Here is a 12414-nt window from a genome sequence, read left to right on the forward strand (position 1 = left end):
ATAAAATTGATAATTGTAACTGTAATGTGGTGTTGTTATCCCTCAAATCAGTTTGTTGTAAAGGTTTTGAGGCTTCTCTTAGGCTATGTACATACTTCAGATCTCAAAAACGAGCATCAGGGCTCGTCTTGGACTAATTTGTGTACGGAGGCCATCCAACGTCGTTCGTGGATCCATGAATGACGGAATACAAACAACCACAATGAAAGTGATGGGAGGAGAGAGCACTGTGGGGTGCGGCTCGCTCGTTCTCCCCCTCCCCTCTCCATGGAACAGAATGGCGCTGTATGTACAGCACTCATTCATTCGTCTTACAGTCATTTGTCATTTAAAAACAATCATGAAAGATTGTTTCCAACAAAAAAATCTAGCGTGTGCACACAGCCTAAGTGCTAGCATCAACCACTTTACACAGACCTTTAAGATATGGATAAAAATAGACCTAAACTCCGAAACAGAGTAATTCTAGAACAATGGTCGGCAAACTCAGGCTTTTAGGTCAGATACAACCTGGCTGATCCGGCCTAATGCTGGCCAGCAACCCGTGGCTCCGGATCTGCGGGTTGCCCGTGGATCGGCCAGGGGGTGTTAGGAACTACCGGAGCCAGAGCTGTCGGAGCTCCGGTGCCGCCTCCTTGCTGTTGCTCCCTTATTTACTGCGGCCGGTGTTGATACTTACGCCGGCTCAGTAAATAGGGAAGGCTCCCTGAAGGGAAATCCCTCTGCTCCTCTGCGCAATTCATACGGAGGAGAGGGATTTCACTTCAGAGTCCAGCCTAGTGTGCTCCCGCCCACCCCGGAAATAGCCTATTGGCTATGAAAGTTTGCCGACCCCCTGAATTATAACTAATTTAGGATTCTAGGTGTTTTGCCATTTACCCCAAATCTTATACTTTTTTGTAAGGTTTATTGATTTTGTGTATGATAAAGCATTCTTGATTGAATCTTCATATTTCAGAGTTTGGAGATACAGTTGACAGCCATTCTCTGGCTAGGGTTTTAGACAACCCAGGTACTCTCTACCGGTGAAGTAGAAAAAATTATTATTTATGTATGCCCAGGATAAAGTACAGGGAAACATAAATAATATCAGGCTATAGGCAACTGGCAATATTTATTTTGGCTGTGAACTGTACAAATTTCTGTGATCTGAAGGTTATTTTGCAAATCATTTTCACGTTGTCATGTTGTACCATATTTCGGTCTAAACTTAATGAAGAAGAGTTATCTATTTGTGTTTTTGTGCTGTTGGTTCCCAACTTAGGGAAATTTTCACCACACTTCCTATTCTTGAGACTACACAAGAAGTGTTGATCTTTTTTAGGCAAAACTCCAATTCAATGTATCCCCCTCTTTTCCTGTGCTAAAGACCACGTGGTAAATAAGTGAACATTTCTCAAAATGGGATAGAAACATGAAGAAAAACTTTCAATGACAACAAAAGCAAATCTCTTTTTACATTTACATATTTATTACCAAATTTTGCTTTGCTCAGACAATAAACAGAAGGTGTGATATTTTTTAACTTTATTGTAATATAGTTTTCTGTTGAGTCTTTATCACACAGCATGTTTTTTTGTCATATTGACTTGTGTTTACCCAGGCAGGAAAATCAGTAAATCTGCACATTAGGTGTTCCTGTACACGGCCAAAACAATCCCAGAAGATTTTAGTTTCAATCGAAAAAGGAGTGCATAACCTGTGACCAGTGTAAGAGATGTTTTAGCTCATTTCTATGAAATAGAGTTTTAACCGCATCTCGCATATCGGAAATTCACCTTGTCCTCTGATTTTCTGCTAATAAATTTCCTGCTGGACAAACATTCCCCTCACTTTGTAAGCAAGCTCAGCAAAGATCACATTTTCTGGTCATAGCAAATATTTTTCAGCTTTTTTGGAAAGTGATATGAAAAGAGTTTATTTTAATTTTACTTCTAGTACTTATATCTTTAGGGGCTCTATTTATAAAGCAGGATATCAGACATTTCCTTAAACATTCCCTACTGGGAATCTTCTGGGTCCATGTGTTTCAATGGCATTTCGACCAGTGAATGTTTGATGGAATGTTGGATTCCATGTTTTAGAGTCCTGTTTTTCATTTAATATTTTGAATTGCCACTAACTGGTTACGGTTTCTGTAGATGTCATCCTTGATGGAAGTTTAATATTGCCGAAATTTAACCATGAAACAAGGAAACAAAATCAAGTGTAGTGCCCCTTTTCATCACAACTGCATAACTGTGCTAATAAATATATAAAAGTTCTGTAATGTCCCACTCTTAAATGATGATTTACTTTATTGACTAACACTAATATTGTCAAAGTCCTTAAATATTTTCAAAGTGTTATTATTAATAATATTATCATGTATTTACATGCTGAGATATTACACAGCGAGTTCATAGCGGAGCTCATAATCCAGTTTGCCAACTTTAACCCAAGGCCAGTTTATGGGGAGAAGCCAATCAACCTACAAGTAGATTTTTAGGATGTGGAAGAAATCCAGAGTGCCCAGAGGAAAGCACCTCAAACATGGGAAGAATGTTCTGGCCAAGATTCAGTCCTGGAGCCTTAATGCTGCAAGGCTCATTTGCTTTTTTACTATTTTACTTCACTTTTTTTTACTTATGGAACAACTTTAAAGTAGACCTAAACTCAAATGTTCAACCCTTTTATAAAAAGTAAAAATATTGACTTTTGTTTCTGCAACACCCTTTATTAAAAAAAAAAAGGATGATGTACCTCACCCTTCTGTCTTGATCGCCACGGCAATCGAGACTGAATGGGAGCACAGAATGGGTTCTTGGCTGCTCCTTCTGTATATGCCCAATCTCAGGCATGTGCAGAAAGGGGTTATTTCCCTCACTGAGAGGAAGGAGATGATGATTCCATGCATGCGCAGTGAGATCGGCTCTCTTTTTTTCCCTTTTTCAGTGGGCTACGTCACCTGATCTCATGCCTGTGCAGTGCGAGATTGGGTAAGGTACTTAGAAGAAAGCTGAAGATGGTGCCCCCTGGCACTTTTTCTGCGCTGGGATGAAGAATTTCAGGACGGGGTGGGAGCCAATCAAGAAAAGCTCCAGTGAATTCGAAGAATCTGCAAAATTAAAGGTGTGATTTTTTTTATTTTTCAGTTTAGTTCCACTTTACAATACAGTTGGGTATTCGTTTTAAAGGAAGTTTTGCACTATTCATTTTCTCATCATTTATGTATTTTGGATGTATTTCTTTTCTCCCTAATTGCTTTTAGCCTGGCTTTACGCCCATTTGTTGCAGTAATACATAATAAAATGAATTGCATGGTAACGCATGGACACATGGCACTCTTTGGTGGTTTGTTGCAGTGCCATAAATTTTGGATGGCTCCCTAATGCACAAGTTCAGTAGGTTCAATGGACTTGAACCACAATGGACACACCAATGTCTGTGATACCTTAACACAACACACATTAACAGGCAAAATAGTGCACATTACTGAAAATAGAAAGGTGCTTTATTAAAAAGTTCTAAAAGGAAAATAATAATTAACTGAAGGTGCTCAGAAACAGATCAAACTGATTGTCCAAAGTTCCTTTACTCCTTAGAACTTTTAAATCCAAAGCATTTGCAGGCAACTTTTAAAAGCTATTTTAGAAATAAGTTGGACAGGTTGGATTTATTTATTTATTTATTTACTATCAATGTAATTAAGGTTTTTTTAGAAAGGATACTCAAATATTTTGAGTGAAATCAATTCTAAACTCCCATCAACAAGCTAATAGTAAACCAAAACTGCAAACATATGTGTGAATCCTGAAACCATCGCAATTGCAAATATATTAGAAAATTCCTAAAAAATAATATAAATTCATAAAGTAATGCAATATTGATCTGTGTGGTTAGTTAGGGGATCAGTATTGAAGGGCATGAGGGATAGTCTGGAGCTTGAAGATGGGATTTGCATCATGGAACATTTCCTACATTTGTGCATCTCTACAAAGGTTTGCAGAGTCACATGTAAAAGCCTGCTTTCAACTCCTGACTGCAGTTTAATACATTTACAGATATGACAGGTTTACATTAATAAGAAAAAAACATAAAACGAAGTTGACAGTTTAAGCGAAGCAAAGCCAGTAAGCAAGTACTACAAGAAGGCTGATGTGCTTGGTTTTTCACAGACTGACCTTTTAATACCACTGAGTAGAAATTTCATTGAATGTGAAACATTTGCACATGTTCCTGACCTGTATATCTCTGGCTAGTTAAATCATTATAAAGTCACACAGTGGAGGCCTTTGTGATGTTTGGCTCAGTTCATTACTTCAGCTCTGTTGTTTAGGAGGTCCTTGGCAAGGGTCAGAAATGACTGCCAAGCGGCTCATTTTGCTGCCCATGTAAATCCAGCCAAGGCCTAGAAATCAAAGTGGTGTAAATGAGTTTTGGAGGGGTTAGGGGAGGCACATATACAGAATATATATTTTATTTTGGTAAGAATGGGGAATTAAAAAACTATTTTACTTTTTTTTAAATTTGCGCTTTATAACTTGTACCACTTTTTTCTTTGTACTCTCCTTATACCCTTTCAAATTCTTTCTTCTACAGAAGATCGAAGCATTGTAGCAAATCTGCTAGATTTATCTTAGACCTGATGATCTCTATTCTTGTTCTCTCGTTATTAAAATATTTCAAATTCTTACTCTTTCTATTTTGTTTCATTTACCTATTACTTGGTATTGCATGGTTTCAGATCACTAAATCAAAAGGCAATTTTTATATACCCAGCATGGTTCACCTCCTGGTTAACTCCATTCCCAGCCTATCAATCCACGCTATATGAGTGTTGAATATAGTGCATATACCCCTCCGCTGATCCTAACCTGAATTTTATTCCACACCATACTACTTACAAGGTGCTGAGGTCCTGGCCTGTTCTACCCACAGTAGATGCCAGCCATGTTGTATGGTATTGGGTTCTGGCTGTTGTAAATCTTTTGCATCATCAAGTTTAAAGACATCATAAATTTTGGAGCATGTGGATTCTTTTAAAACGGGCACCTATTATTTCTGTTAAAGATATAAAGTTTCTATTACATATAAAGTGGTAACTTTTATCTGAATTTACCAAAATACCATAGATAATTTATAGAATCCGAGTAGAGGCTATTCATGTTTTGAAATGTGTATACTCACAGTGCAATATGGATGAAAGGAAAAAAGAGAAACTTTGTTCACTATAGATACCCAATCATGCATGAGGGAAATTAAAAAAACATCAATTTAGTTGACTGAAGTGAACTCAGCATTGCCTTTTTAACCTAGCTTGGTTAACATCCCCCTTTTAACTTAGCAATCTCTGTACCTTTACTAAATCAACCATATATCTTAGTGTCAGCATTAATATCAAATAATAATATAATAATGACAGTGTAATAGATGCATACCTTGAACCTGATTTAATAAAGTTCTCCAAGACTTAAGAAGATAGACTATTATGGGAGAACCTAGATGACCCAGAAAACCTGAGATGTATCTGGTCCAGGATTGAAACTATTTGTCATTTTTTTAAGAAAATTAATTCCAGGTTTGCTGGATCACCCCAGGTTCTCTCATGATAGTCTATCTTCTTAAGTCTTGGAGAACATTAAATGTGTGTCTTGGGGAGCTTTATTACATCAGGCCCATTGTTTGCAAGTACAAAAGTACAAAAAGTACTTTGTTTGCAAATACAAAAACAAAAGTCATGCTTTTTTCAGAAAACTACAAAAAGTTTAAAAAAGCAAAAGAGAAACCCAAAGAACCCCCTCAAGTTACAGCATTCAAGGACGATAATGTTTTAAATAAATGTTTAAATGGAATCGCTGTGCCGTCTCTTCACTTCACAAAAAGTGTCGGAGTAAATAGCTGTTTAGCAGGCTTGTTTGTTTTAGTTTAAACTGTGCACTGGATAAGTAGTTTGACCACAATTTAGCTTTAGATAAGATGATTGGCAAGCACAGAATGTTTTCATTAATTATGTACTACAGACAAAAAGTCATTATGTGGTGCAGAACAAAATTGTTAAAAATCAGAGAGAGTATACTGTTTCAAATACATCCTCTGGCAATGGAAGAGGCTAAAACTGTAAGCCAGAGGAAATGTAGTTTGATAGGGCTATTAATTCCAGAACAGCAAAAGCAATCATTTATATTACAGTCATGAGATTTCTTCATTCCAGATTTCTTAAAGGGATACTTATATTTTATAAACAAAATTATTGAACGGAGATTTGAATTGTGTTTTTCATGAGAAAATTGACTTTCCTGTTCTTTATTTTAATAAATGTAGAATGCAGTTATCTCTAGCACATGCTCATTTAAGGTATAAAGAGAAAGTTCATCATTTATAGTTGCTTGTTGTCATGTAGTTGGCTTATTTAATGATTTATCTCATACACAGATTAAAGCTGATCTCCGGACAATTTATACTTTGGGTAACATTCAAAATACGTAACATGCATTTCCTGTACGTGCTGGATTTTTACCTCCCTGCAAAACAAACATATATGTGCCCATTTATAAATGTTCTACCCAACAATCACTAGGATTTTACATTACACGTTATTTTTACATTAGACTTCCTTGTGAAGATCTGTAAGGGCAGAATTTTGTACTTTAACACAATTTTTGGGGGCTTCCAGCCTATCTATTACTGATTGGAAAATTGATCATATTGGTTGGTTTGGCGCATACTTCACAGCATTTATGCCAGCAAGTGTACCAGACCTAAACACCAGACTATTTTAGGTTTTTCAGGCTTCCTGTACATCAAAATGCACTGTTTCGGCCAATATACAAAGTTCTCCAAGACTATTATGGAAAAACCTGGATGATCCAGCAAACCTTGAAAAGATTTCTTAAAAATATTTTACTAATTTTTGGCAAATGTTATCAATCCTGGACCAAATCCATTTTAGGTTTGCTGGATCACGCAGGTTCTCCCATGATAGTCTATCTTCTCCAGTATTGAAGAACTTTAATAAATCAGGCCCAATGTAAATCAATTCAACTGCCAGTGTAAATTAGATTAGAGAATGGCAGTTAAAATATGCTGACAACAAACTGGCTTTATTCACTTTGAATGTGGTTTTCATTGAACAGCTTAACTCATCACTATCACCCAGAAGTATAAATGTTTTAAAGATTCAAATCAGTTCCCAGGCCTGCATGGCTTTGCAGCTGTCGCCTCTGGATGTTTAAGCTGATCACGTTACAAATTCTTCTTAACATTTCCTGCACTTTTTATAAAACAAATAAAAAAATGAAGAGTATTTTAGTCACATCTTATTAGGATAGCTAAAATGTATTTTTCCTGAAGCAAATGCTGCTGCAGGCTAGTTCAGGTGCTGATTACATGTGTGAAGCCTGGGGTATATAGAGACAGGACAACTGCTAGGGGGTAGAATATCCACCAATCCTAACTCTGATCCTCCCTTTGATCAGATATCACATGACCAAGTGGCAGCATTGAAGGGAAGCAGAAGCAGGATTTTCTCCAGACCCAGCCCCTATATACCTTTTTATGCATCCCAGCAGACTATTTGTATCCTGAAAAGCACTCGGCACCAAGTGCAAAGCCTAAACCGGCTCATTTTCAAGCCCATTGTATTGCTTGAGCTTGAGAAAGAAGTGAAAGCCAACGTTCTTGTATTTTTTAAGATGCTCTTTATATGAATAAAAGCACTATATATTTTCAATACAATTTTACAATAAAAGTCTTTGGTGCAGAGAGCTTTTCAGGAGAAATGCAATAATGGCTTGTGCATAGATAGTGTTTCTGTTCAGAATTTGTGCATAAACCCCATGAACAGCACATGCGTTGGTACGCTGGGTTGCATTTGTTAATGGCACCCCAAAAGCATCATAGAAACTCACAGCCGTTCAACATGCGACCATTCATTGCTGTACAGTGTGTTTAAAGATTTGCAGATTGAGTGTGCGGTACACCGAGTTTAGTAAAATGCTCCATATTGCATGGGTGTGAATGAGCCCTTAAAGTTTTTTCTGTGGATGCCAACATGCTAGCAATGTCTGCACAAGGATAATTGTGAGAACTGTAACGGCGAACGACTGAACACAGTGAGATTGTTAACATAGCTTTATAAATAAAAGTTTACCTGAAGATAAGAAAATGATTCAGCATTGTTGATATGTTGTACCATTTGTGTAAATTGAATAACTGTGCTGTTTATTATATTTTTCTCCCACACAGTGGTAACCAGACTTATATGTTTAATTCACTTTACTTTTTTATTGTCATTTTATTTTCTTTTTACTTTCAGTCATACAAATATTTAATGGATCTAAAGAATTACCATATATTTTTTTTCCAAGAAAGAATCCTAATAACAACTCTGCATCTAAATGGGCCTTTTATTCTGTTATGATTTTAGAAAAAAATCTCTTTGGACTTAATAATAAAACAGGGAATCAGGCATTCCCTCAAACATTTCTATTTGGGAATCTTCCAGGTCTATGTGTTTCAATGGCTGTTACTTTTACCTGCCAGGGAATGTTTAAAGGAATATCAGATTCTCTGTTTTTTATATAGAGCCCTTGTGTCATGTGTCAGAAAAGTACTTTTCGTAGTACATTCATGCTGTGTCCCTCATTATCTGTCTCACAATCTAATGTCCTTACCATAGTCATATGTCTTTATTTCAATCCAAAGTCTATTTTGGGGGGAAGCCAAATCCCCCTAACTGCATGTTTTGGAATGTGGAAGGAAACCCACGCAAATATGGGGAGAACCTGCAAACTCCATGCAGATAGTGTCCTGGCCGAGTTCGGAACCTGGGACCTAGTGCTGTAAAGTGCCAGAGTGCCAACCTTAACCTTAATCCTTCACCTGCCTTTCTACTTATATGTAATGCCATAAATGTAAAAATGTATTTCCCTATCCTATACAGTTTTTTAAAAAATTTACAATTGGCTTAAATGCTATCCGAATAATAGGCGCACTCTTCCAGACATGTGAATCTGCAGAGGTTGATAAAGGGTAAATAGGGTCCTAGATAAGGTTGAAGATTTTGCCCCCATACACCAACAGGTCTATCCCCTACTTGTGAAGTGACAGGGTGTTACAAAGCTCTAATAAATTACACTATTTCTCTTAGCTTACTGCAAGACTCTAACAGTTATAGTTGTCCCCTCTTGTTATAGGCTCCTTTTAAGGGTTGTCTTGTGAATGATAAAACTTTTTGGCTAGGCATTCTTGTTTTTTAGCTCCATAGCTATACTTAGTGTATGGAACAATTTTGACATGAAGAAACTAAAGCTGCGTACACACTGCCAATTTTTGTCGTTGGAAAGGATCTTTCACGATCCTTTCCAAATCTTCCTTAGGAAGCTCATGGTAATGGTTATTGGATAGTTCAGAATGGAGTTGATTCTGGCTCTCATGGTAGAAATTCCAACCTTGGATCGTAACTTAGAGTTTAAAGCAGACCTAAAGTCAAAATGTTTACTTTACATAAAAGGGTAGACAACCCTTTTATATAAAGTAAAAATTGCCTTTTTTTTGTTTTGCAGCACCTCCCCTTTTTGATTGCAGCTGCAAAGAGCCTCTTAGGATACATACCTCGCACTTCCTGGGGGACTATAGCTGCTCCTTCTGCACATACCCAATCTCGGGCACCCACAGAAGCAGTCTTTTCTTTAATGGGAAAAAAAATGCCGATCTCATGCATACACAGTGAGATTGGAACTCTTTTTCCCCATCTTTGTCACCGGCACTGCTTCCAGCCAGGCTGAAGGAGGATACCGGGACAAAGAGGGAACCGATCAAAGAAACCTCTTGATGGATCGACGGGATTAAAGGTGATTGTGATTTTTTATTTTTAGTTTAGTTCCGCTTTATGCAAATCCTGATCGAACATTACTGAATATGTAATTAACAGGTATAGTAGGATGCCAGACCATGACAGCTAGCATCAACTGGCAGAAAAATTGACTGTCATTGATAGGTATAGCTCATGAAAAAATATGAATTCCAACCCACAATTTTTGTGTTCCTAGCACTTTTTCTCATGATCAAGATGAAGCAAGTTTCCAGTGATTTCATTCTGTGTAACCTGTGCTTTCAATGTTGTTTAATCATTTTCATAAAAACAACAGTCTTTTCTAATTCACATTTTCCCAAGGTTCTAATGGGCTTTAATCTCATGCAGGTCTTCATTCTATAAGTCATGTTAACAATAACAAAAGGTCAAATTGCTCCTGGCAGCAATATTCTGTTTATTAGATCAGCAAAGTGTTAGCCAGACCGTATGTTGTTTAGATATGCATGTAAAATAAACACTGAATTCATTATCTTGCTCTGTAAATAATTTACAGCTTTTAAAATGAATGACATATTAATTTCACTTTGCATGTGAAAAACTTTACGTAAAAATAAATTAATTTAAACAAAATAAAAAATAAAGAATACTTTCAGCACCATAAGGCCCCCTTTTACAATTGCTTGGTAAACCATTCTTTTGGACCCAGTGGCTGCAAAAATCATTGCAGGTAAATGCTTTTTCCTTTCACTTTCATTGCTGTTCTTCTTCCAGAGGAGGAAAAGCAACTGCATGGCCAGAAAACAGAAGTTTCCTCCAGGGGCTATGCTGCAACAAACTACAGTGCAACCACGTGCACGTCGTGATTCTCAACTGCTCCAATGCAGTTGAAGGGGAGTGGTTGGGAGTGGGGTTGAGAATTTGGCAAAAGTGACCAGATGTCTGAAATGAGCCTCAGTTTGGTGTTAATTTCTCTGGATCTGGGGCCCTGGGATTAAGAACAAACAAAGACTTTTTCACTCTCTGATGGAAGGCACCCACCCTACCCTACCTGGCTAAATAACAGTCAATAGAACAGTTGGAAAGAACCCTTAACTCTCAACTCAAAACATAACTCTTACCCCCCTTCTAATAACCATTACCCCTCCCAAATCAAATCCTGACACCTAATAAATCCTGAACAATTAACCCCTAACCCAAACCCTTGTTAGTAATGTATTTTTTTTATATTCAAAGTTTTATTCAACAGACACACAGAGCAGAACACTGCAAAGGGATAAAATATCAATAAAATATCAGAATGTCACAAAAATGTAACAAGCATTAGAAAAAGTACCATACATTATATCATGCTCCATATGAATAAAAGAATATTTTCACAGCCATCCTGGGGGGAGATTTAGTCTTCCACCAGTATGCTGCCACACAAGATGTGGGCCCCACTATCATGTGTCTGCGTACTGAACTTTTCTACATTTTTGGAGAGATGGAGTTGTGCTGGAAAAAGAAGAAGGCTGGGTAATCTGGGATATGATTATCAGTCATTTGTTGTGTGACTGAGCGTACCGTGTCCCAAAAAATCCTATATAATATGGAGTAAGGTACCCTCCACTGTCTGACACCTCCAATGGTTTCCTGACTTCATTGGGGAAGTAGTAGGGGAGTTTTGCTGGAGTAAGATACCATCTGGAGAATAATTTGTAGCATGATAGCATAGAATCTGCCAGGAATCAAGATGGAGGCCTTATGTGTCCAAAACAACATCCTCTCCCTGTGAGCCACTGTGAATGTAACCCCTAAATCTGCTTCTCATGCCAATAAGGAAGAACGTAAGAAATTAGAAAGATGTCTAATTCCAAAGGCTGAGAGCTCATTTCAACCCTATCCATCCACCCCCCAGGCCTGAGAAATGGGAAGACTCTTTTTATTTAACTTGTATACAGTTGGGTCTCAGCAGTTTTAGCAAGTGGACAACCCTTTTATGTTAAGTGAAAATTATGTTTTTGTTTTTTTAATGCACCACGAGCAGGCGCCGTCCGGAGTGATGGTCTTTGCAGATGGATGCTGGGATAACGTAGGTCAGGATGCAAGAGACCTCCGGAGGGATCAGACTGCCCTGCAGGATTGAAGGTAATTGTTTTTTTTTTTGTTTTAGGGACCTTTGGGTTTAGTTCCTCTTAAAGTACTCTGCAGAAGATGAGAACTCCATCCACTAAAACCAACAACGGGGAAATACTTCAACTGTGACACAAAGCTGCGAGGTGAGATCTTCCATCCAATAAATATCTTGTATTTTAGAGAACCACTGGGCCATTGTGGGGGTCCTCAACTGATGTCATTACGTTGATAAATAGGACATGGCCGCATCAATTTATTGTGGTGCAGAGGAAAAAAATTCAGGCTCAAAAGGGATTTGGTAACCTGTGAATTTCTGGTGGATAAAGTGGGCTTGTCTCTAGAATGATTGAGTCGTCGGAAAGTTTTAATATGGATTAAAATGCCACGCTTTGATACTTCTACAAGCAATGTAAAAAATAAGGGACAAGATACCAACTGCTAAGGGTTTTATAATTAGTTTCTGTGTAATAACTACCTAATGAAGATGTATGAAGTAATGTAAA

The sequence above is a fragment of the Pyxicephalus adspersus genome, chromosome 5 (genome assembly GCF_032062135.1).
Source record: "Pyxicephalus adspersus chromosome 5, UCB_Pads_2.0, whole genome shotgun sequence".
In the NCBI taxonomy this organism is placed as follows: Eukaryota; Metazoa; Chordata; class Amphibia; order Anura; family Pyxicephalidae; genus Pyxicephalus; species Pyxicephalus adspersus.